Source organism: Schistocerca americana, chromosome 2 (assembly GCF_021461395.2).
Source record: "Schistocerca americana isolate TAMUIC-IGC-003095 chromosome 2, iqSchAmer2.1, whole genome shotgun sequence".
In the NCBI taxonomy this organism is placed as follows: domain Eukaryota; kingdom Metazoa; phylum Arthropoda; class Insecta; order Orthoptera; family Acrididae; genus Schistocerca; species Schistocerca americana.
In genome coordinates, this window is record NC_060120.1 from 282,792,762 (window position 1) to 282,820,586 (window position 27,825).

The window sequence follows — 27,825 nt, forward strand, 5'->3', positions numbered from 1 at the left end:
GTCCAACTAACCTGCAGTGATGTGAGCAATTCAGACGTAAAAAGAGACGAGCAGAGAAACAATATAGCTTCGAGTATCATTAAATTTCTAAAGAGAATGAAACAGTATTCGACAAAACTCCAGCACTACTGCACGCTTCTTAGGTGACCTGACGGAAAGCATAAAACGCTCTTCTTCTCACCTAACATAGTTTTCTAATCACAAAAAAGAGTGATGAAAATTCCTAGCTTAAACATAGGGTATTTTTTATGAGCGAGCTATGTGCGTAGAAAAGTATACTGCTCGAGTTCACCGTACTGTTGAATACTGAAGCCACTACAGGTATTTATTACAGTCAGTGGTCTGGTAATCTCTTACATCCAGACCTCCGGTTGTAAACACTCTCGTATCGCTACTAAACGTTTTATGTCGGTAGCGTGTCAACGAAAACTCCCATTTAGCTCGTACTATGTACTCACGTCCAGCAGAGCGAGCGTAAATGTTAATTAAAAACAACACCACAACTACTTAGTGCGAACCCCAACGATGACAAGTTTAGATGTTATATGGGACTGTTAACACTTCCGCACGTGTGATGCAATTGTTTCTTTATTCCACTGCTCCGATTGTTTACGTTTATGCGGTGAAACTACAAATGCACAAGCTGCTTCATCATGAGTGATGCCTGTTTTGTCGATCATGTCCGACAGAACACCAAACTTACACTATGTGATCGAAAGTATCTGCCACCTACTGCACGGTACTCCATATCAGCGACCTCAGTAGTCATTAGACATCGCGAGAGAGCAGAATGGGGCGCTCCATGGAACTCACTCACTTCGAACGAGGTCAGCTGATTGAGTGTCATTTGTGTCATAGGTATCTAAGCGAGTTTTCCACACTCCTGAACATCCTTAGGTCCACTGTTTCCCATTTGATACTGAACTGGAAACGTGAAGGGACACGTACAGCACAAAAGCGTACAGGCCGACGTCGTCTGTTGACTGACAGAGACCGTAGAAAGTTGAAGAAGGTCGTAACGTGTAATAGGCAGACATTTATCCAGACCATCACACAGGAATTCCAATCTGCATCAGGATCCACTGCAAGTACTATGACAGTTAGGCGGGAGGTGAGAAAACTTCGATTTCATGGTCGAGCGGCTGTGTTCATAAGCCACACATCACGCCGGTAAATGCCAAACGACTCCTCGCTTGGTGTAAAGAGTGTAAACACTGGACGACTGAACAGTGGAAGAACGTTGTGTGGACTGACGAATCACGGTATACAATGGGGCGATCCGATGGCAGGGTACGGGTATTGCGAATGCCCGGTGAAAGTCATCTGCCAGCGTGTGTAGCGGCAACAGGAAAATTCGGAGGCGGTGGTGGTATGGTGTGGTCGTGTTTTTCATGGAAGGGGCTTGCACCCCTTGCTGTTTTGCGTGGCACTATCACGACACAGGCCTACACTGGTGTTTTAAGCACCTTCTTGCTTCCAACTGTTGAAGAGCAATTCGGGATGGCGATTGCATCTTTCAACACGATCGAGCACCTGTTCATAATGTACGGCCTGTGGCGGAGTGGTTACACGACTGTAACATCCCTGTTATTGACTAGCCTGCATCGAGTCCTGACGTGAATTTTATAAAACATCTATGGGATGTTTTGGAATGCCGACTTCGTGCCAGGCCTCACCGGCCGACATCGATACCTCTCCTCAATGCAGCAATCCGTGAAGAATGGGCTGCCATTCCCTAAGAAACCTTCCAGCACCTGACTGATGGTATGCCTGCGAGAGTGGAAGCTGTCATCAAGGGTGGGTCATCGCCATATTGATTTCCAGCATTACCGATTGAGTGCGCCAGGAACTTGTAAGTCATTTTCAGCCAGATGTCCGGAAACTTTTGATCACATAGTGCATCTATACAAATAAGTTTGCTACTTTCAACTCGAAGGTTCAAACACTCGTCCGGTCATCTTGATTTAGGTTTTCCGTGATTTTCCTTAATCGCTTCAGGCAAATGTTGAGATGGTTGCTTTGAAAGGACACGGCCCACCTCCTTCCCCATCCTTCCCTAACCCGATGGGACCGATGACCTCGCTGTTTGGTCCCCTCCACCAAATCAACCAACCAACCAACTTCCAACGAAAGAAGACTACCAGAAGAACACTGCAGCAGACTCCAAAAAGTCCTTTTACATGTCCGGAAAATGTTCTCCCATGTAACAGTTCCACGTGTAAACAGTTAAAACAACCTGTCATCAGCAGGGATTGAACGTGGGACCTTTGGTACGACGGTCTCAGGTGCTACCGACTCACCCACGCGAGATCACTAGCTGATACGCATTTCCAGTGATCCATAGTTGTTGTGTTACTTTTAATTATTGTTTACGTCTGTTCTACTGGACGACAGCACGTAGCACAAGTTAAATCGGTGTTTTAGTTGATATTCTATCGACATACAACGTTCGGTACAGATTTCAGTGTCTCACATCCTTATCCGAATCCGAGAAATACATTTCAGTTCTGGAACTGTCATCTACTACGTTGATAACAACTCGTTCCACAACAGTATCTACACTGCTGGCCATTAAAATTGCTACACCACGAAGATGACTTGCCACAGACGCGAAATTTAACCGACAGGAAGAAGATGCTGTGATATGCAAATGATTAGCTTCACAGAGCATTCACACAAGGTTGGCGCCCGTGGCGACACCTACAACGTGCTGACATGTGTAAAGTTTCCAACCGATTTCTCATACACAAACAGCAGCTGACCGGCGTTGCCTGATGAAACGTTGTTGTGATGCCTCGTGTAAGGAGGAGATATGCGTACCATCACGTTTCCGACTTTGATAAACGTCGGATTGTAGCCTATCGCGATTGCGGTTTATCGTATCGCGACATTGCTGCTCGCGCTGGCCGAGATCCAATGACTTAAAATATGGAATCGGTGGGTTCAGGAGGGTAATACGAAACGCCGTACTGGATCCCAACGGCCTCGTATCACTAACAGTCGAGATGATAGGAATCTTAGCCACGTCTCGATCCCTGAGTCAACAGATGGGGACGTTTGCAAGACAACAACCATCTGCACGAACAGTTCGACGACGTTTGCAGCAGCATGGACTATCAGCTAGGAGACCATGGCTGCGGTTACCCTTGACGCTCCATCACAGACAGGAGCGCCTGCGATGGTGTACTCAACGACCAACCTGGGTGCACGAATGGCAAAACGTAATTTTTTTTTTTTTTTTTGAAGAATCCAGGTTCTGTTTACGGCATCATGATGGTCGCATGCGTGTTTGGGGACATCGCGGCGAACAAACATTGGAAGCGTGTATTCGTCATCGCCATACTGGCTTATCACCCGGCGTGATGGTATGGGGTGCCATTGGTTACACGTCTTGGTCACCTCTTGTTCGCATTGACGGCACTTTGAACAGTGAACGTTACATTTCAGATGTGTTGCCACCCGTGGCTCTACCCTTCATTCGATCCCTGCGACACCCCACATTTCAGCAGGATAATGCACGACCGCATGTTGCAGGTCCTGTACGGGCCTTCCTGGATACAGAAAATGCTCGACTGATGCCCTGGCCAGGACATTCTCCAGATCTCTCACCAATTGAAAACGCCTGGTCAATGGTGGCCAAGCAACTGGCTCGTCACAATACGCCAGTCACTACTCTTGATGAACTGTGGTATCGTGTTGAAGCTGCAGGGGCAGCTGTACGTGTACACGCCATCCAAGCTCTGTTTGACTCAATGCCCAGGCGTATCGCCACTTCACGAACGGCAGGTGGAATACGTTCGAAAACTACCTCACTCTGTTGAATCTTGCAATTATTAAATGTCCTTAAGGGAGTAATTACATTCATATGTAAGCCAATTAAAAATTTCTCAGCTGCCCTTCAGTTCTTTCCCAATTCTCAAGTACTCTGACTTGTACTGACAATAATTAAGAGAGAAGATCGTCGTAGTTTCTTGCCACTCGCAAATATTTAATCTATGTTGATTTACAGGCAACTCCCTGATGCTATAGCACAAAAATACGGCAGTTTTGCAGTATCAGTTCCACGAGGTAACACGCTTCTACAAAAACAAACACATATACTCTCCGATTGCTACTATCACGGCCAACTGTAAGCAACATTGGTTAATTGAAGGGCATCACGTCGTGGTCTCTTCGTGACTGTAGCTTCTATGTTAGAGATTATTAATTACTCCCTAACCTAACAGTGGTTAAATCTCATATATCTTGATATTCGCTTAATGAACAACATCTGGGTCCTTTCGTTGAGTCTCTTCCCGCCAGTATAAACTGGGAATGGGCAAATACATTGTTCAAGAGTGGAATGGTAGAGAGTGGGTCGATGAACTCTCTGCCTGGTACTTGAGTGTGAGTAGTGATGTAGGTTTTGAACAACGAACAGGAGAAATAACAAAAACAAATGCTCACGACACATCTTGAAAAACATTTATCAAATAAATTTTTTGAGCTTCAGACGGTTGACATTCATAACTTTAATAATTTAGTGTAGATAAATTAATCAAATGATGACATTACTGGCCGGGATTCCGTCTGAGGCTGTTCGGTCGCTTGGTGCAAATCTTTGTACTTGACGTCACATCGTCGACTTGCGCGGCGATGAAGATGAGAAGAAATGATGAGAAAAACACAGACACGCAGTTCCCGAACGAAGAAAATTTCCGACCCGTCCGTGAATCGAACTCTGAACACCGCGATCTATAGGCAAAGATACCAGCCACTTTCTTTTAAATTTCTTTTTGTTCGTTATTGGTCTTTATATTTGTTAGGAGCGGACGTCCCTTGACGCTTGTTCAAGTTTATCGTGGATCCATTCACTCAGTCTCTTTATTACAAAGGACAGCTATCCCTCTGACCGAACACGCTGAGCTACTGTGCCGGCGTCACTACACCACGAGCTACGGACGAAAATATTAAAAATAATCGTGTTTGAAACTCTTCGCGCTGATTAAAAATGGTTCAAATGGCTCTGAGCACTACGGGACTTAACATTTATGGTCATCAGTCCCCTAGAACTTAGAACTACTTAAACCGAACTAACCTAAGGACATCACACAACACCCAGTCGCTGATTAAAATTGCAATATTTTACAGTGCCACGAAAAACGAAAGTGCTGTGATTATATTTAGAATTACCCAAATGAATTTGAACTGCCTAATTAGACGGAAAACAAGACTATTGGTTGCACTCCTCCACAGCACTTCTTAGCTGAAACATGACTCAGAATTTCTTTTCAAGTTCTTTTAAAAAAAACTATTCGTTCCTACCAAAAATCAAAATGTACATATTTTTCTCTGTGAGAAAGCAACTCAAGTAACCTTGTACCCGATTGGCCTCATTACAAAAAAGAAATACAATTGCCTGGACAACAAAAACAATTGCGTGTGAAAGTACTGAAACGTACACAGTTGCATGCCCAAAGCACAGTGTCGTTAATGTATTTGAGCGGAGTGTTCGGTCTCTCCGTCCCGTCCTTTTTCTTTACTAAATCGAGTTGCAGCATGAAACACATCTCTTTCACATTTCAGACCAAGGCATGGACGACTGTCATTACTGTACGGAGGCAGATATTTGTAGTTAGTACGCACCGGAAGGACGCGATTTACAGATAGCCTGGAGATACTGAAAGGGCAATGATCTGGTACATTCAGCTGAGAAACTAGATATCTCGGAAAAGCAACAGCTCGCCTGTGAATGAGAAGTACAGTATCCCTGTAACACACCGTCCAAATAGGGGGACGCCCAGTGATAGGAGCCATGCGATCGAAAGTCTCTGGAAGGGTGATATGGTGGGCAAACAGAAGAGTCCTCAACATCGGACTGAGACGCGGTACTGGCAGCGAAGTACACACACGGCTACCGGAGGATGGCGGCGATTAGATAGGCCGTCAGAGCGCGCGTCAAGATAACGTCCCCAAACACCAGCCCACCGCCGGCCACGTCGCCTCAATGGACGCTTTTGTGCGCCAACGCCATCCGTCACGCACGGCATGCGTACGCGCTGCCGCTGCTGACTCAACTACCCCTGCTCCCACGCGAAGGGGGCATCAGTGTTCTCAAGTGACCGACCGACACCTTTGCTTGAACTATTTCGGAAATATTTTCAAGTGTGTACGACACGGCACTAGTTTCTTGCAGGATGAGTTCTTCGCTAGAAATAGCGGAGGGATTACGAGAATGTCTTGTACAGTGAAAAATTGACGCCATAAATGGGACAGAGTTTAGCACCGATAACTATGACAATCAGTGCTTTTCGTAGATACGTTCTCAACCGCCCAGTGCAGGGCTGTTCACTGACCTGCTCCTGCGAGCTTGCTCGGGCACATATCTGAGCAGTGACCAACCGGACGGCTTACGGCCAGAAATCGTGAGGGAGGAGTGGGAACGAGGCAGCCCCAATCTGGAAAGTATTGACAATGCGCCTACTCTACGGCAGCTTATGTTAGTTGATGGGGTGAAGAACACGGAGTAGCTAAGTGCCAAACATATTTCTTGCCACTGTTGTAGCCTTATGATGAATGCTGTTTTCGGACGAAGTTTAAATTAACATTAACTGAAAATGAAATGATCGTATGGCATTGTTGGCCGGGAGGCCCCATGCAACTTGTACTTCGCGACTGTTTTATTCGCAGGTTAAACACAAGAACACTGGATCCCAGTGAATTCTTCCTATTTTCCTTTTCACTAAAGCATCAATGCCTGGCACCACTTTCTGAGCACTGTTGATTAAAAAACAAGCTTTCTGCTTGCTTTCTCTGAGTGCAGATTTCGTTCTCTTCACTGCTGGAAAAAGTTGATCACACGAGTATGTAGATAAAAACACTGACATAACCGTAGCTGCAAACATGTGAAGTCGTCGAAATTTATGTCGAGGAGAAAGGCTTATTTTATTACGAAATTTATCACGCAAGTGCCTGCCGCACTGTAGTTCTAACTGTAGCTAGGCATTCTGCACTGGCGTCTTGTAAATTAATGATGTGTTGACGATCGCTTTGAAATTCCGAACACTGCTTTTCATCGATTTAAAGAGAGCTACTCTGTACTTTGAGCACTGTGACGTTAAGTATATACGATTGCGTTTAAGGTTACGGTTAACTTAACACACGGTCATTCCTCTGAAAACAGAGCAAAGGGCCGGTTTAGTGGGTAGAGTCACTCAACACCGATATCCCGCTTTCACTATTCCCGGAGACCGTTTCAAATTTTTATCAGGTGGAAATATCATCTAGAACGACTTGGCGTTGATCTCCTGAGATGCTCATCTAACAATTTCGCACCGCAAATGACACTAAACGTCTTGCAATACCTGAGAGTCAAATGACAGCTCAACTACCGATTCTGGAATAATCAAAGTAACGACAGGCAGCTTGTTCTACTTCTTCACTGGGTGATTCTACTGTTGGGAACTACTTGGAAAAGTACGGCAACCAGACGTTTTGCGAATTACGTTTGTGTCAGGATGTAGTTACAGATTCATCATCACGCCGTATGAAGACGAATGGAAACCCGAAACGCGTGTCGGCATACATAAAATATAAAAAAGTGGCTGATTGCTACATTTTTTAATTTACATACGCCGCAGCCACAGAGCTCAAGCACCGTTATCGTGAATAATATCCTACTGCAAATGATATACCTTTTTGAGTATACGAGAAATAAATCAGTTCGTTTTAGATACTTCTAGAGGTTGTTAAGGAAACTGATTAAAGTTTAACATAAAAACGTCTACCGCCGTACAGAGATAGTATGCGTTTCAGGAATTCAACAATAAAAACTGCTAATAACGATGATCATTGCACAAGTTTAAGTCTGATACACTTTGACGAAGATACTGTGAATAATCGTCATTCTTCAGACTAGTTAAGCTTACTGGTGTAGGTCCACAAAGAAAACTCTATGGCTGTCTTGCAAGTGGTTACTGAAAAATATCATGGAACTTCCTTAACCGCATCTTAACAATGTGTAGTGCAATGTGAAAGCTGATCAGAGGTGTAAAAGTTATAGTACTACGGGAAAAGCGAAAAACCCTTTAACACAATATGTTTTAAAGCCTCTACAGGACAATCAGATCTCATCTACAGAACGGGACTATAGTTAATTCGTAATACATGTTTTCGAGTGACAATGAACCATATTTTATCTGAATTTTGTAACTGCATAAGCGATGAATTCCTATAGTTAAATTGTCAATATAAAAGTATTAATAATGGGAATAATGGCTCAAAAATTGTACGAGCGCTTTACAATTCTGCACTAAAAGGAAATATCTTCACGATCATACGACAATAATTGTTACGAAGCACCAGCAGTCAAATGGGCTTATGAAAAGTGAGATTAATATCTGCGGAAACCGACCGATTGGAGGATGGGGAAAAATTAATGGGTTTTTGATCTGAGAACGGATGAGGGAGATAAGATCTGAATTCGGGCCGCCTAATGGAGGCGACGGGAGGGAGAGTTCCCGTTACGTGAATGAAATTCCGAACAACAGCTTTTAAGATGTGGAAAGAGAGACGCCCGGCCCTTGTTTTATACGGGAGGAGGGGACGGAGGACGGACGCATTATTCTCGAGAAGACGGCCACGGACTCTGGGAAAAGGGCCAGACGGGGGGGAGGGGGGGGGGGGGCGCCGCTACCGCCTGGCAGCCGGGCGCTCATCCAGACCCGGGCGGCTCTATACCCAAGTCGTGTCGCATGTGCGGAGCAAAGGATAACTGCGAAGGAGTAAAGTCTACAGAGCTCAAGCGAATGTGCATAGTTCGTTGATCACTGCGAAATGATAACAAGAAAGTAAGGAAAACAAATGAATTAGTCGGTTATTTTGAAAACTGAGACGAACGCAGAGACGCCTCCTTCGTCAATGTCTAAGCTTTGTGCTCTGTCTCTAATGACCTCATCGTCACAGGGACGTAAACCCTGTCCTCCAGTTTGTTCTATCTGGAGAAAGTAGGTGTGCATCGGCGCAACTGAAAACACGTTTTTTTTGTTTCTTTCTTAAAATTATCTTTCGCATACCTCTCTCTGCGAAACACTTTTCCTTCTAGCCGCAAATTAATATTAGCTCTCCGAGAGACTCCGAACTACTTAAAGTGTCTTGTGTCGCTTATTTAGTTATAACACACAAATCTGCCTCGAATAATGTACAAACACTGCAAAGCTACCTCCTTCATTGCAACACTTTTATAAAACGATAATTTCTATATTATTAGAGGGTTTCTCCGTTTCCCATGTATACTTAGCACAAAGCTGGAATTGAATATGTAAGTAGCTGGCCGATGTGGCCGTGCGGTTCTAAGCGCGTCAGTTTGGAACCGCGTGACCGCTACGGTCGCAGGTTCGAATCCTGCCTCGGGCATGGATGTGTGTGGAATGTCCTTAGGTTAGTTAGGTTTAAGTAGTTCTAAGTTCTAGGGGACTGATGACCTCAGTAGTTAAGTCCCATAGTGCTCAAAGCCATTTGAACCATTTTTGAATATGTAAGTTACAGCACTCACGCTGAGATGATGAGACTTGCACAGAGAGCTGCATCAAACCAGGCTTCGGACTGAAGGCAACAGAAACACTATCGTTTAAGTTCGTAAAGTAGACTTTCTATTCCTAACAAGCATTTCCAACGACATAATGTGAGTAAAACGAAACCTCTACGCCCGTAATAAAACGCAAATATGCGCCTTCAACAAATTTAGTTCGATAACTCATTTCTCGACCATTTAGTCCTATTTTAGTAAACAACAGGGCGTTATTCCACAGGTGAGGCTAGTCAGTGATTCGTGGTGAGAGCCGGAATCGGTGCACACGGCCGTCACCACAGTAATTCCCAGCCGCCGGCACCCCAGCTACGCAGGAAGCAGAGTACTTTTTTCCTCTTCGCCCATTATTACATGTCGACACACGGGCTCATTCATTATTTGCGTATTTCCGCTCAATCAATAGCGTCATTAATTACGTGAGCCAGCCGCGACGCCCAGCGTCCGTACAGTTCGCCGCGACGCACAACCCCGCTCTCTCTCTCTCTCTCTCTCTCTCTCTCTCTCTCTCTCTCTCTCCAAAAACCTTTAGCGCAACCACACGGCCAACGTCACACGTTCGGCTGGTCCAAGGACACACTCCTTACTGTCACCAGTTCGAAATATTCAGCTTCAGTTCCGCCCGAAAGTTATTTGGTGAACGACTATGCGGCACCGTTACACAATGCTTATTTAAGCGGAAACGGCAACTCTTCAGAACTGTGTGACTGAGCATTTAATGTTATAATGATCGAGATCATCGTAACTATTAGTGAGTGGTGCCATGGCGGTCGGAAAGGCGTCAATGGCAGAGATGACCACATCCACAGGATTAAACAATCAGTACGGTCAACATGAGACAGCACTGGGCTGCGCGTGCAAGTTACAACCATGCCGTCTCCATATTGTACGAGGGTGATTTGAAAAGTTCTCGGAACGGAATAGAAAAAAGTACTTACATCACTGAAACTTTTTTTTATTTTTCAATGTAGTCTCCTTGTAGATTAATGCACTTTGTCCAACGACGTTCCAGTGCCTTGATCCTATCGCGAAAATGAGTTTCCTCCAGTCCTGCAAAATTGTCGTCAATTCTTCGTATGAACTGAATCTTCGTCCACCAAGAACAGTTTTCAGTTTTGGGGAGAGATGGAAGTCTGACGGAGCCATATCAGCTGAATATGGCGGGTGTGGCAACAATTCATACCTTACTTCGTGTAATTTTGCCATGGCGGCGGAACATTTGTGCGGGTACGCAATGTCTTGATGGAAGATGACTTTCTTCTTTGCTAAACCTGGCCTTTATTCTCGTATCTTTTGTTGAATTTGTCCAGGAGATCAGCACAGTATTCCCCAGTAATTTTTTGCACAGTGGGGAGTAATCTACAAACAGAATCCCCTTCACATCCCAGAACACTGATGCCATGATCTTTCCCGCCGAAGGAATTGTCTTTGCTTTCTTTGGTGGCGGAGAATCCACTGTTTCGACTGTTGTTTTGTCTCTGGGGTATAGTAGTGTACCAAGTTTCATCTGTGGTCACAAACCGGCGCAAAAAATCTTGTTCGTTTCTCCTAAAACGGGCCAAACATTGTTCCGATATGACTATTCTCATGATTTTTTGATCCAGCTCAAGAGTCGCCGCACCCATCTTGCAGATATTTTTTTTCATTTCTAATTCTTCAGTTAAAATGTGATATGCCCTTTCAGATGTCATCTGGCAAGAGTGAGCAATTTCACGCACTTTCAGTCGGCGATCCTCCATGACCATTTTCTGCACTTTTGCAATGATTTCTAGAGTAGTGACACATCTTGGCTGACCACTGCGCGGATCATCATCTAAGGTCTCGCGGCAAAATTTAAATTCATTTTTCCACTTGGCAACAACTGAATATGAAGGAGCAGAGTCCCCCCAGGGTATTCTGGAAATCGGCTTCAATGTCCTTTGCTTTCACACCTTTCTTTACGAAGTACTTTATCACTGCATGAATCTCGATTTTTTCCATGTTCACCACCCTCGTAAAGCCGTCGGCACACGGACCGTGCATTCGAACGTTGAGCGTGTGGGTCCACGACGTCATAGCGTGGAAAAAGCACGTTGGGGAGTTTTCCCGAACGTGGAGAGCAAATATCTAACGTGACAGACATTCTGAACGTGTGATTGGACGTTGACCAATGAGACGGCAGAACTTCACCTACGTCACATGCACGCCATCTCTCTTCAGTACAGACTCGCGAGATAATGCAATGTTCTTGATAGATCTGTTATAAGTATCAGTTAATGGTATATCTACGATTTAAATGCATAGTTTCACCAGCCACAGTCGGCATAATGTAAAGAGTAGCGTCGCAGAATGGTAAAATAATGGTTCACGTGTTGCTGGTTCGCGCCTCACGACGACCAAATATTTTTATTACTAACCTTCGCGTTTTGTAACTGGTTCGGCATTCTTAGTTATCAGTTTAACAAAAGTGTATTCCAAATCATACGATGGTATGAAAGTTTCTTATTTCACATGTTGTAAAGATTTTGCTGCTGAATAGAACAGTGACCAAGCAAGCTTTTATAAGTTGATGCCATTATTGACTGGGCATTGTTCTTTTCTTTTTGCCTTTAACATGTCCATGAATACTGAAGTTTTTATTTATGTATACTACAGACAGAACATAGCTAGCATATAGACAAAGGAGCATATGTGCGTTTTAGTAGATCTAACGTAGCAATGTTACACCCGTCCATTTCGTGAACAGTGGTGATGTGCGAGCCAGATACAGTCACCTGCCGCTGGAGAGCGCTGCGATCGCGTATACCATAATGCGCAAGTCGCGTCACCTCTGAGCGTTCAGTAGCACGCTAAACTTGCCACACTCAACGTTGACGTTCGACACCGCCGTCCGTGTGCTAACGGCTTAAGGAACAAAAAAGTGCCTGAAGACGTAGACTCGTTGTAGGACGTTCCTTTGTTAATATTTCCATCTCTCCTGAACCGTGCATATTCATCGCATGCCTGCCACGTTAGCCACCTGGCGCGACTTAACGAGGCGGACACCTACAGGCGCGCTAAGGAAGGGGGAATAAAGAGAAATATTTACTGGCGCGCAGCACGAGGCGTATTTGCCTATCGCGCCCTGCGGGGCGGGGCCCCTTTTGATTCGGCGCCGACAATTAATCAATTTGCGCGTCGTGCGCGGGGCGCGGCGCACGCCAAGTTGAGTCACGGCGTGCGTGGCCGCCTCCCTAATTGGCCGCCGTAATGGAGGGCGCTGTTCTTTCGCTGAAGCCCGGCGCCTGTTCCATTTACCGGGAAAATGACGGACACGCCTTCCTGGTGCTATCCCTAGGTTTCTCTGCGGTCGAGGCGTTTTTCTCCGTGCTACTTATTCAGACTTCGTTATTCTATTTGTTACGTCGTGTCAATCGAAGCACGTCACCTTTCAACTTTCTGTTACCCACTTTAAGTTGGTCTCGATGGAGGCTTAACTACACTTTCTTGCCTTGTGAAGTTATCTCAGCAACTTCACTTCCAACAACAGCCCTGCCTGACAGTATTAGCCAACGATTTAAATTTCTGTCGCGGTAGCCGCCAGTTCGTTACCAGCCAGAAGCGTTTTTCGGTGCAGCCGTCGCCGCGACGAGCTGGCGGGTGCCTTTCCGACGGAAATAGCCGGCCGGCCATTACTATCTCAATGGGCCACTCAGGCCGGCGCCGACACGCAAACGGCGCTGACAATTAATGAAATGCGGCCGCTGTTTGGCCGCTCGCCGTATACCGCGGCGCCTACAGTTGGGTGCGGCGACCTGCAGACTCATATGTTCGCACGAGGACGTCGTGGGTAACCCTAAACCGAAGGGATTTCCCTCGCCAACCAACCGAAACTGCACATATTTTGTTTGTCACTCGGTGGGGACGTTGCTTTTTCACTGTAACGTGGCTAATGACATGCCGACAAACGAAAGCGTTTAGCCAATTTTGGTGCACTGTTATTCGATAATTACGAAGGCGGCGAAAGCAGCAAATCGGCAAAGAAATAGACGGTTCCTTTCAAATAGGAAACAACCAGACGCAAGTGAATAACTTCTTTCAAGGAAGATAGTGCGCACTGTTATACACTCAACGTGTCTGCAATTGCGATACGAGCACAAACCAAGCCTGTCATTAGCCACTGCCTGAGTCATTCCAGCTCGTCTAGCTACTGCGTAGGCTATTTCACAGCGTGGCTCAACACTCAGGTACTTCATAAATGCTTTTACGGAAGATTCTAATTCTTATCAACGATTCTAATCCTTATTATTTAGGAGAACATTTTCATTATCTATGCTTTAGATGGATTCCGTGTTTCATCCACATGACACTGACTATGCTTCGTCAATGTCATATTCCTAGTGATCACAGCGTGTATTAAATATTGAGAAATATCCTCAATAACACAAGAGACCATGGTTATCACAAACTAAGAGCAACAGCTCGCAGTGTTATATCAGCACGAACAGCAGTGATAGTGTTGCGAAGGAAACAAGCCTAAAAAATACTGAGATGGGTGAAGATATGAGTGGTTCGACTATGATGACATCGACTGCAGTCGGCACCGGGGGCATGTGTCGAGCTATCGACTGTAACAGGTTCCCGGATATGTGAGTGGCTCGAAGATTTTTTTGGGGAATAGAACACAGTAAGTTGGCCGACTGCGTGTGTTCATCAGAGACAAGGGTATCCTCAGGAGTACTCCAAGGAAATTTAACATGACCGGTATTATTCACTATATACATAAAAGATCTTCTGATGATGATGTAGTGTACGGGAAGGTGGCGTTGAGTGACTGTAGGAGGATACAAGATGGCCTACACAAAATTTCTAGATGGTGTGATGGATGACAACTGGCTCTAAATGTAGAAAAATGTAACTTAATGCAGATGAGTAGGAAAAGCAAACGAGTAATGTTCGGATACAGCTTTAATTGGGCTCTGCCTGACAGTTACGTCGATTAAATATCTAGGCGTAATGTGTATAGCAATATGAAATGCAGCGAGCACGTGAGGGTTGTGATAGGGAAGGCGACTGGTCGACTTCGGTTTATTGGGAGAAGTGTGGTTCATCTGTTAAGGAGATTGCATATATAACGCTAGTGCGACCTATTCTTGAGTATTTTTGGAGTGTTTGGGAATCGCACCAGGTCGGAGTAAATGAAAACATCAAATCAATTCAGATGCGAGCTGCTAGATTTCTTACCACTACAGGAATAGCAATGAGAAAATTAGAGCACGGGCATTTTAAGTTGACTGCAGAACGATTCTACTACCGCCAACGTACATTTCGGTTAAGGACCACGAACATTAGATACGAGAAATCAGGCTCTACGGAGGCATATAGATAGTCGTTTTTCCCTCGTTCCATTTGCGAGTGGAACAGGAAAGGAGCTGAGTAGTAGTGTATAAAGTACCTTCCGCCACGCGCCGTACGGTGGTTTACGTAGATTCTATGTGGATGTAGAGGTGGACAAAGTGGGAGGGAGCAACGGCGTGCCTGGCGCAAAGGGTAGTGCCGCAGCCGGCGCTTCTCACGCGCCTCGCGGGGCGGAAGAGGAGGAGTAGGCACCAATTACGCCTGCGTCTCCTCGAAGCTTCAGCGACGGGGGCAACGCTACACTCGATATATCGACATTACTTACAAATTTAAGTAGATATAACCAACAATATTAATTTAAAAAAAATTGAAGTACCATTGAAAGTATAATACTGCGTAGCTGTCTGCCCAGTTGAAGCTATTTCTATTTCTTAAAGGGCAATGTGATGAGAGCTGCGACTGTTTACGTTATTTCAGATGCAAAATTAGTTTTGAAACAACTTTGTGCAAGCGACATCAACAACAAAAAATCGATCATGACACCTACGAGAAAAAAAAATCAATAAAACCAAAATGGAATTCTGTTGCTTAACAAGGAACGACATAGGATTCTGCAGCTTTGTGCTTTACCAGGCACGTATTTGTTTGGTCGCTCTACCGGGCATGTATTTGTTGGGTCAGGTAAGCTCTAACCACTCTCTAACACGTTTTTTCGAACAACCCAGCTAGTCATAGAGGGAACTACAGCCTGAAAAACACTGCACGTTCCACAACGTTCGTCTTCCACGAACAGAAGCAATGGACTACTACGTATACACACTCCTGAATCGAACGGTTATGTCTGAGATACTACGACAAAACATAATGCCTTATAAGGGTGGATCCTGGCCGTACTCAAACAGAATACACATAGTTCTCGCATTGGGAATTCTTGTGTCCGGGTATTTCCGATGGTGAAGCCTTGTTCCTTCGAATATACCTATTTTAGTTCTTTCCATTTTTGTTATTCAGATCAGTTTTCACCCTCTGAAGGTACGTAATTTATTATAGTATTACAAGCGTAAACGTTCGATTCAGATGCCCGTAAGTTTATATGTTATTAGTGCTTATATTTTTCTCAATGCTAGAGATTTTTGAACGTGCTGAGTGTTTCAATTTGTAGGCTCAGCTACAACTAGCTGGTGCTGAGGCTCAGGAATTACAGGATGGAAAAACACATTCCTCACCCATACGGGACATGTTTGGTAAAGCACTCAACCCATCTTTACTTAATTGTTCATGATGCCTCCATTATAGCTTTTCCTTAAGCTACAGAATGTCTTTATTGTTTTATTGTAAACTTCATCGTAGCTGTCACTGCCAAAAGCGCAAATGAGTTGGTCATAAATGTCAGTTCTACAACGTTGCTCAAAACTACGAAATAACATCAGAAATCATGCTTGTGTTTTTGATTCGTATGGATGAGTATTTAAAGGAATAACAGCGAAGTGGAAACCATGGTGCCGGCACGTAAGCCCTCTACTCTCAGCGCCAAGGGTGCCCGTGACCTACGTACCATCCGACAGACGAACTGCCTGTTCTCGCTCTAATAGAGGCCTACCGAGGGGCCGCAGTGGTAAAATATTGGACTCGCATTCGGGAGGACGACGATTCAAATTCCGTCCGGCCATCCAGATATAGGTTTTCCGTGGTTTCCCTAAACATGCTACGTCTGTTCCTTTTGAAAGGTCACGTCCGATTTTCTTCTCTAAACTGAGGTTGGTTTGTGAGTATCTATGGAACGTGGAACCATAATCTCCTTTCTTCTTATCTATGACACACTGTGGAGACGTCGAGATTTAAACCTGGATATAGAGGATAAGTTAGGCGATCATGAATTGCATGTAACCATGTCTCTACCGTTGGCCGCATAAATGCTGCGCAATAAAATAAATTTTTTTTGTCTTGCTTGAGTCAACAACTGTTTTCATTTTTAAAAATTTATAACCATCAGACTGTATGTCTGAAATGAAGAAATCAGATTAGCAGTTTTGGACATTATAAATAAACAAAAATATATGCGCGTTTCTTAGTAAGTCATGTGCCTGATCTACAAAGTTGTTTGCTATTTATCAACATGAAACAGCTCCCCATATCGCATGTTCCCAGTTACCAGGATCAACACGCGGAACAAATAAGCGCGCCTCTTAATCGGGTCAAGTCATTCTACCAGCATGTTGAATACACTACCGGAAACACACGCAAAACCGTCAAGGACTGTTTTCAGTGGCACCGGGGAATAATATTTGAATAGTGAGGGGTTGTTAGGGACTGATTTGTCAGTCACTGGCGATCAGATGGCTCTCAGGAAGCCTGTCTGTGCATTCCTTGTTTTAACTCTGCAGGCAGTACTATGTTGAGTTTAGATATGGACAGTGTTTGCAACTTTCACTCCAGACTACGAACATGCCCCACCGGTGAGTACGTACTCCTGTTGAATATCTTCAGCCATGTGAACGAGGATGGATTGTGACCTGTCAGAAGCTGGAAGTACGTATCGATGAATTGCTGCAAATGCTGGGGCAATCTGTAGGTGTATGTCGCTGCTCTCAACAGTGGTCTGTGGGATATTCCCACACCTGCAGACCAGTTCTGGATGTCCGCGTAGCACAACACCGCCAACCATGGGTACTCTGGCGTCGTGGAATAGCTGACTAGAGAGTGAAATGACGCTCTGTTGTCTTCAGTGATAAAGGGTAGGTTCTCTCTCTATACAAGTGATGAACGTTCGCGTCTATGGCATAGAGAGTAAACTGCCTATTCCGGACTGTATTCGGCTAGTTTATGCTGTGGGGGGTATCAGTTGTAAGTCGTGATTCCATTTGGTGTTTCCCACTACGTTGCGCAGGTTGTTCTACATATATATTCCGTTAGCCACCGTACGCTGGGTGGCGGAGGTTACCCTTGAACCATTATTAGTCATTCCCTTTCCTGTTGCCGGCCGGAGTGGTCGAGCGGTTATAGGCGCTACAGTCTGGAACCGCGCGACCGCTACGCTCGCAGGTTCGAATCCTGCCTCTGGCATGGATGTGTGTGACGTCCTTAGGTTAGTTAGGTTTAATTAGTTCTAAGTTTTAGGGGACTCATGACCAAAGAAGTTAAGTCCCATAATGCTCAGAGCCATTTGAACCATTTGAACCCTTTCCTGTTCCACTCGCAAATAGAGCGACGGAAAACCACTGTCTATATCCCTCCGTATGAGCACTTCTTATGTTCGTGGTCCTTAACCGAAATGAATGTGGGCGGCACTAGTATCGTTCTGCAGTCAGCTTCAAATACCGGTTCTCTATTTTTTATCACCAGTGTCCCTTGAAAAGAACCTCGCCTTCCCTCCAGTGATTCCCATTTGAGTTCCCGAAAGATCTCCGTAATACTTCCGTGTTGTTCGAACCCACCAGCAAGAAATCTAGCAGCACGCCTCTGACTCCTTTGATGTCCTTTAATCCGACATGGAACGGGTCCAAAAGACTCGAGCAGTACTCTAGAATAGGCTGCACTAGCGTCCTACATGGAGTCTCCTTTATAGGTGAACCAAATTCTCCCATAATTTTCCCAACAAACCAAAGTCGACCATTCGCCTTCCCTATCACAGTTCTCACATACTCGTTCCATCTCATATCGCTCTGCGACGTTACGCCCAGACATTTAAACGACTTGACTGACTCAAGCAGGACATTACTAATACTGTATCTTGACATCAGAGGTTTGGTCTTCCTACTTATCGCATTAACGTACATCTTTCCGCATTTAGGGCTAGCTGCCATTCATCACATCAACTGGAAATTTTGTCTAAGTCATCTTGAGTCGCGCGGTCTAAGGCGTCTTGTCACGGTCCGCACGGCTCCCCCCCGTTGGAGGTTCGAGTCCTCCCTCAGGCGTGTGTGTGTGTGTGTGTGTGTGTGTGTGTGTGTGTTGTCCATAGCATAAGTCAGTTTCACTTAGATTAAGAAGTGTGTATGCCTAGGGACCAATGACCTAATCAGTTTGGTTCCATAAGATCTTACCACAAATTTACAAGTCATCTTGTATGCTCCTTCAATCGCTCAACTTCGTCACCTTCCCGTACACCACAGAATCATCAGCTAATAACTCAACCTGTCGGCCAAGTCATTTATGTATGTAGTAAATAACAGCGGACCTGTCACGCTTCTTCGGACACTCCTGACGATACCCTTGTATCTGATGAATACTCGCGTCGAGGACAACTTACAGGAGGGTGATGTCCTTTCCCAGCGGGACAGTGCGGCTGCTGGGGCGCAGTGTACTCTTCGTACTGTGAAACATCTTTCCTGGCCCCTCTTGATTACTGGATCTCTCGCAATTTAACACGTATGGCACGTGATGAAAAGGGCGCAGGATGCTATTCGCCACCTTTATGATCGTTTGCATGCGCGAATAAACGTCTAGATAGCCGCCAGAGGGAGGTACACTGTGTACTGAAACGACTGTTTGCGCTTTCTTTATTGTGTCGTGTGTTTAATTTGATTTGTATTTGCTAACATAGATTTGTGCAATGATGAACTACCTGTCACCTCACTTGTCAACCAAATGACGCCTTTGAGGGTGTCGCATTTTTTCCCCGTTAGTGCATATTCATTTTAATACATCAGGTTATATCTTCAGATGTGGCGTTGTTAACGTCATACTATAAAGAAATATACAGGCTGAGGTACGAAAAGTAAATTCACTTAAGAAACACGAAGTTCTAATTGCACTGTTTCATTTGTGTAATTTGGCATCTGTCTGCTATGTAAGGCGTCATTACTGCCAACATGCAACAAGCAACTGCAATTGCTTTTACAGGAGGGTTCAAAAAAATCAGTGCTCTCAGAATGTTTTCTGAAAGCACGTAATCCTTCTGACATGTTACTGCTACGATCCAGTCGTTTTAAAACATTCTTATTACTTAGAAGTTTAGCCAGGTGGATTGCGCTGTCGCGAACACGCATCAATAAAAAGGGTAATCCACCAACAACTCTGATAGGATCCTTGTCTACGTTCGGCCGTAGCTTTTCGCAACGGAGATCGCCGACTGAGAACTGAATTTTTTGATGCTCAACGGAAGTGCAGCGTCACAAAACGTAGGCTCGTTATTCGTGCGTAGTGGACTTAATAGATGTGCTCTGTCTAGTGTTTTTCACACAACGTCAGCGCTACAACCTACAGATGCTGTCCCATTAATGAGAATGCACTCTAAACAAAAGAAATATAAATATCGGGCGGAAATCTTCTTCGACACTAAATTTTTTTCGATCATGTAAGTGAATCAAACATGTAGATCAATTTTCCGCGGCATTAAAAAACGGCAGGTAACGACAACTGGAATATTTTTCTCCGCCTGACAACGGTTCTACTAGTATGACACCCGAACTTATGAACCTCGTAAGTTTGCTAAATGGTCATTCACAGGTTTATGCCAGTCCTTGATGATTGGGCCGTATAACAGTTTATGCTGGTTTGTATGTGAATGCGAAGGGATGTTGCTTTTATAGGGTCGTATGCTGAACCTCCGGCACTGACATCGCCCGACGCACACTTGTAAGTGAAGGAGACAGCAACAACGAAATAGCGACTGAGTAGTCCCTTTGTGTGCGGCGCGGAGCTAATGTAAGAGCCACGGAACATTGTTACCTCCGTGACCAGCCGTTGGCCAGTTATTTGATTGAATTTCGCCACTTGCACTCTGCGCTGGAAAGCAGCACAGCCAGGGCATAGGCAGCGCAATTCCCGCCCTGGTTTACGCGTACGACAGGTCCGTTGCTTGTACCACGCACCTCCTTCCGCCAATGCCAATGGCCATCAGGCAATGAAAAACAATTTGACCCATTCTCAAACAATAAACAACAGACACTGACTTTTAACGACATTAAGAAAAATTACGCACTTTCTGTCACACAGCAGGTACACACCTAGGAAAGGAATGGCGACCTTTGAACTGAATTACCCAAACAATTATATGGTGACTTACTGTTTAATATGATCTCTGAACTACAATGAAACAATGCATTTCACGCGTATAAAAATCATTGGCAGAGATGAAAGAAGCGATAAGTCACAGAAAAAAACAAAAAACAAAAGACGGCTAAGACTTGAAGTCCAAAGGACTAGATTTGTAGCATGTCATTTAACCATCGAACCTCAGGGTCAGTCTGGATAAAACAACTATTCACGGTAACAGATTCATTTAGGATGAGTAACGACACCAGTAACGTGAATACACGCAGCTGCAAACCAACACATAAGGTCCTTGCACCACAGCTGGTGAGTACCACGAAACATTGACCTCAGTAATACCTTCTGAGTGTGTAAATTATCCCACTGTTAACATCATTGCTAGAATAAAACATCTTCTATTATACTATATGTCAATATCACTACACAACAGGCATGCATTCAATCACAGCATTTCCTAACTTGCAGTTAGATACTGAAGTAATAAATATGAACGATACGAAGCAAAAACATAACGTTTAACTGATTTAACACGTTGACCATTGAGAAACACCTTGATGTGTACTGATACATTTAAAAAGATGGCAGCCGCAGATATCCGTATAAGGTGTTTGCTGTTGAACAACTGTTCGTGGAGGGCTGTTTCAATGAAACATTTATGACCTTTTCATTATTCAAATTAATATTTTTCATCACACATTATGTTTATGGGTTATTTAACGCACAATGACTGATACTACATCACAGTAAGCATTAACACATTCTATGGACAGGTGAGGCTGATTCTGCTGTCAGTCGTTTCGCTTCAAATGCGTCGTGTGGTTGCAAATTCTGTATAACCGAAGCAGTGGTTCCAACGGCTACGACTATACCACAATTTTTTGCTACCATGTGAAAAGAAGCAAGAACGATGAAAGAGAAAGACTCCTACGAAAATGACATGAACCTTCGTAGCATTCCAAAATTATTGTAACGGTTGCTTTGATTAACACAATCGCGTTTCGAAGTTCTACTCAAGGTGGTCCGCTCCGCGCACACGTTTGTTTCCCTGATGTTATAACCGGAAAGGGCAGCGGTGGCAGGGCTAGGCACCCCCCTGGAGCCGGAGTGGTGTCAGGAGGGGTGCCGGTGTGATAATTAACTAGCCACTAAATTATGGGGCGGCCGCCATAAAGTTGTCTGGCCCCGCCCCGCGTCTGCGCCGTCGCCTCGCCGTGCTCCAAACAGGTGCGCCAGGCGAGCGATGGGCTTTATGAATATGTGAATGGACACTTATGTGATTGAGCACATGACGGGCAGGTAGAAAACGCGCGCCGGGGCGAGGGTGGGGGCGGTTGCAGCAGAGGGGCTACTGGAAAATTGGCTCGTTAATAGGGAATTACAAAGTTGTCTCCCCGTTTTGAAGGTAATATAATGCGGCCCAAGGTTGGCGAGTGTTTTTGTTCTGTTTGTAGTTTTATAATGACGGTGATTGCTGGCGAGGTAATAGCTGAGACCCGCAGTGAGCATGCGTGGAGCAGGAGGGGAGCGGGGCAGTGGCCGCTTACTCGTTAGCGTTCGCCTCCGACAACAGGGGTCGCCGGTTCGTGACCAGGTGCCTGGTACATTAGGTGCTATGTGTAACACGGTGACCAGGAGAAGAGTAACAGGCAGTGAAGGCAAAGAATGTCCACCGACAAGTGTCCAACATCTCTCTACTGGTATGGACAAGTCTGTAATCACTCTGCATCATTTCTTTCTAACGACACTAGTCCGTAACCATAATTTTAAAAGTTAATGGGTGAAACATCGTTTTACAAAACGAGTCGCGTTTCTTTCAACTTGCTGAACGACTTCTGTGAGACTTCTCTATTAGGATCCGTCACTGTGCAGTAATATAGCAAAACGAAGGGCAAGAGTAGTGCAAACAGATGCTACAGTGGGTTTGTTCCATCTTCTAAATGCTCTATCAATTATTTGGATGACTGTTTCAATTTAAGTTACTCCTAACTGTAATCCCTCGATATTTAGTTGACCAGACAAACACTAAATTTGAGTCATTTGTGACGTAACAGGAACCCAATGAAATTCTCTTAGCAGATGCGCTAATGTCCTCTAGTGTAATTATATCTACATCCACGTGTAAATGCAAATCACACTTAAGTACCTGACATCTCCACAATGATTATTTACTACTCTACTCTCTAACAGCGCGCGGAAAAAACGAACACCTATATCTTTCCGTGCGAGCTCTAATTTCCCTTATTTTATTGTGACGATCGTTTCTCCCTACATAGATCGGCGTCAACAAAATATTTTCGCATTCGGAGGAGAAAGTTGGTCATTGAACTTTCGTAAGAAGGTTCCGTCGCAACGGAAAACGCCTTTCTTTTAATAATGTCCACCCCAAATCCTGTATCATTTCAATGACACTCTCTCCCCTATTTCACGATAATACACAACGTGCTCTTCTGCTCTGAACTTTCTCGATATACTCCGTTAATCCTATTTGATAAGAACCCCACACCGCGAAGCAGTACTCCAAATCCGGACGGACAAGCGTAGTGTAGGCAATCTCTTTAGTAGATCTCTTACATTTTAAAATATAAGTGTTCTGCCAAAGAAACGCAGCCTTTGGTTTCGTCCGATATTGTGCTATACGCATTCTCTGAAAATTATTTCGAGCAGTTAGTTAATGAGCCCACGCGAATAGTAAACGGTTGTGAAAACACACTTGGCCTCTTAGTAACAGATAATACTGAGTTAATAACGAGCATCAAAACCGATACAGGGATTAGGCAACACACGGTTGTCATAACGTGACTGTATACTGTAATCCCCAAATCCTCCAAAAATACGCGAAAAATATACCCATTAAAAAAAAGCAGATAAAAATTCACTTGACGCCTTCCTGAGAGACAATATCCACTCAATCCAAATTAATAATATAAGTGTAGACCAGATGTGGTTTGAATTCAAAGAAATAGTATCGGCAGCAATTGAGAGACTTATACCATATAAATTAACAAACGACGGAGCTGATCCTCCTTGGTACACAAAACGGGTTAGAACACTGTTGCAGAAACAACGAAACAAACATGCCAAATTTAAACAGACGCAAAATCCCCAAGATTGGCGATCTCTTACAGAAACTCGAAATTTAGCGCGGACTTCAATGCGAGGTGCTTATAACAGTTTCCACAACGAAACTTTGTCACTAAACCTGGCAGAAATTCCAAAGGGATTCTGGTCGTATGTGAAGTATGTTAGCGGCAAGAAACAATCAATGCCTTTTGTGCGCGATAGCAATGGATACACTATCGAAGACAGTGATGCCAAAGCAAAGTTACTAAACACAGCCTTCCGAAATGCCTTCACAAAAGAAGACAAAGCAAATATTCCAGAATTCGAATCGAGAACAGCTGCCAACATGAGTAACGCAGAAGTAAATATCCTCAGAGTTGTGTAGCAACTTAAATCACTTAATAAAAGCAAGTCTTCTGGTCCAGACTGTATACCAACTAGATTTCTTTCGGAGTATGCTGATGCATTACCTCCATACTTAACAACCGTATACAACCGTTCGCTCGACGAAAGATCCGTACCCAAAGACTGGAAAGTTGCAAAATATTCACGAAATGTAGTAGCAGTAATCCACTAAATTACAGGTGCACATCGTTAACATCGATATGCAACAGGAATTTCGAACATATATTGTGTTCAAACATTATGAATTACCTCGAAGAAAACTGTCTATTGACACACAGTCAACATGGGTTTAGAAAAAATCGTTCTTGTGAAACACAACTAGCTCTTTATTCGCATGAAGTGTTGAGTGTTATTGATAAGGGATTTCAGATCGATTCCGTATTTCTGGATTTCCGGAAGACTTTTGATACTGTACCACATAAGCGGCTTATAGTGAAATTGCGTTCTTATAGAGTATCGTCTCGGTTATGTGACTGGATTTGTGATTTCCTGTCAGAGAGGTCACAGTTCGTAGTAACTGACGGAAAGTCATCGAGTAAAACAGAAGTGATTTCTGGCGTTCCCCAAGGTAGTATTATAGGCCCCTTGCTGTTCCTTATCTATACAAACGATTTGGGAGACAATCTGAGCAGCCGACTTAGGTTGTTTGCAGATGATGCTTCCGTTTATCGACTAATAAAGTCATCAGAAGATCAAAACAAATTGCAAAACGGTTTAGAAAAGATATCTGAATGGTGCGAAAATGGCAGTTGACCCTAAACAACGAAAAGTGTGAGGTCATCCACATGAGTGCTAAAAGGAATTCGTTAAACTTCGGTTACACGATAAATCAGTCTAATCTAAAACACGTAAATTCAATTAAATACTTAGGTATTACAATTACGAACAACTTAAATTGGAAGGAACACACAGAAAATGCTGTGGGGAAGGCTAACCAAAGACTGCGTTTCATTGGCAGGACACTTGGAAAATGTAACAGATCTACTAAGGAGACTGCCTATACTACGCTTGTCCGTCCTCTTTTAGAATACTGCTGTGCGGTGTGGGATCCTTAGCAGATATGACTGACGGAGTACATGGAAAAAGTTCAGGGAAGGGCAGCACGTTTTGAATTATCGCGAAATATGGGAGAGAGTGGCACAGAAATGATACAAGATTTGGACTGGACATCATTAAAAGAAAGGCGTTTTTTGTGGCGACGGAATCTTCTCACGAAATTCCAATCACCAACTTCCTCCTTCGAATGCGAAAATATTTTGTTGACACCGACCTACATAGGGAGAAACGATCACCACGATGAAATAAGGGAAATCAGAGCTCCTACGGAAAGATATGGGTGTTCTTTTTTTCCGCCGCTATACGAAATTGGAATAATAGAGAATTGTGAAGGTGGTTCGATGAACCCCCTGCCAGGCACTTAAATGTGATTTGCAGAGTATCCATGTAGATGTAGATGCCTTCCCCACAACATTTTCTGTGTGTTCTTTCTAATTTAAATTGCACGTAACTATAATTCCTAGGTATTTAGTTGAACTTACGGCCTTTGGATTGGGCTGGTTTATCGTGTAACCGAAGTTAAACAGATTTCTTTTAGCACTCACATGGACGACCTCACACTTTTTATTATTTAGGGTCAATTGCCAATTTTTGCACCATTCAGATATCTTTTCTACATAGTTCTGCAATTTGTTTTGATCTTCTGGTGAGTTTACTTGACGATAAACGACATCATCTTCTGCAAATAACCTAAGACGGCTGCTCAGATTGTCTCCACAAGGAACAGCAGAGGGCCTAACACTACCTTGGAGAACGCCAGAAATCACTTCTCTTTAACTCGATGACTTTCCGTCAATTACCATCAACTGTGACCTCTCTGACAGGAAATCACGAATCCAGTCACATAACTGTGGCGATATTCCATAAGCACGCAACAAGTCGCTTGTGTGGTCCTTTTGGAAAACGAGATCAATTTGAAATCCCTTGTCAACAGCACACAACACCTCGTGCGTCTAAAGAACTAATTGTGTTTCAAAAGAACGATGTTTTCTAAATCCATGTTGACTGTGTGTCAATAAACCGTTCTCTTCGAGGTAATTCATAATGTTCCAACACAATATATGTTCCAAAAACCTGCTGCATATCGTAATTAATGATATGGACCTGTAGTGTAATGGATGACTCCTATTAATTAGCGTGACCTGTGCAACTTTCCAGTCTTTGGGTACGGATCTTTAGTCGAGCGAGCGGTTGTATATGATTGCTAAGTATGGAGCTATTTCGTCAGCGTACTCTGAAAGGAAGACTGGACCGGAAGGCACGTCTGGACTGGAAGACATGTTTTTATTAAGTTGCTTTACTACTCCGAGGATATCTAGTCCTAAGCTACTCATGTTGGCAGATTTTCTTGATTCGAATTATGGAATATTTACTACTACTTTATTGTCAATGAATTTCGAAAGGTTGTGTCTAGTAATTCTGCTTTCGCAGCACTGACGTCGATAGTATTTCCACTGCTACCGCGCGGAGAAGGCATTGACTGCGTCTTGGCCGCTAGCATAGTTTACATACGACCAGAATCTCTGGGTTTTCTGGCAGGTTCCGAGACGAAGTTTCGTTGTGGAAACTATTATAAGCATCTCGCATTCAAGTCCGCGCTGAATTTCGAGTTTCTGTAAAGGATATCCAACCTTGTAAATTTTGCATTCCTTTAAATTTGGCATGCTTTATCCGTAACGGATATCCAATCTTGTAGATTTTGCATTACTTTAACTTTGGTATGTTTTATCCGTTGTTTCTGCAACAGTGATCTGACCCGTTTTGTATACCAAGGAGTATCGGCTCCGTCGTTTGTTAATTTATTTGGTATAAATCTTTTCATTGCATCTGGTTTACACTTACACTGTCAGTGAGCCTTAACATCAGTATTATGAATTTTCAGAACGGTGTTGTAACATACAATTTTAGTGATTAGGCTGATATGCTGAAGGTTTCGACTTCAAGTACTGTTGGGTGCTATCTAAAGTTCTTTACAAACTGTATAAATTATACTGACGATTCTTCTTATCCAATTAATTGTTTAGATATAGTTGTTTTCGTTTCTAATCCATTGTTGCGCTGTTTTAATCACCGTATTACCCTCTTTATTTGATCTCATTCTTTCCCCTTTTTATTCTTTTTCATTTTGAAAATTAATGTGATAGTTAAAATGATACGGCACAGGGTTAGAAATGAAAAAAAATATGTTTTCAACCAATTAACCGAATAAAAATAATGATCAGAATGATTTCGATAAAGAAGTAAAAAATTAACTGCACCAGACCCCACAAATTTCAAGATACCCCCAAACGACTTAACCGTTACGCTACAGCGCCGTTCAGAAACTCAATGTTCTTTGTAAGGCTCTAGCGTTTATCAAGGAAGGTCCTCTTTCTTTTTCTATTACTCGCCAACGAGAACCAACTCTGATTAATGGCTGCGGGACCCAA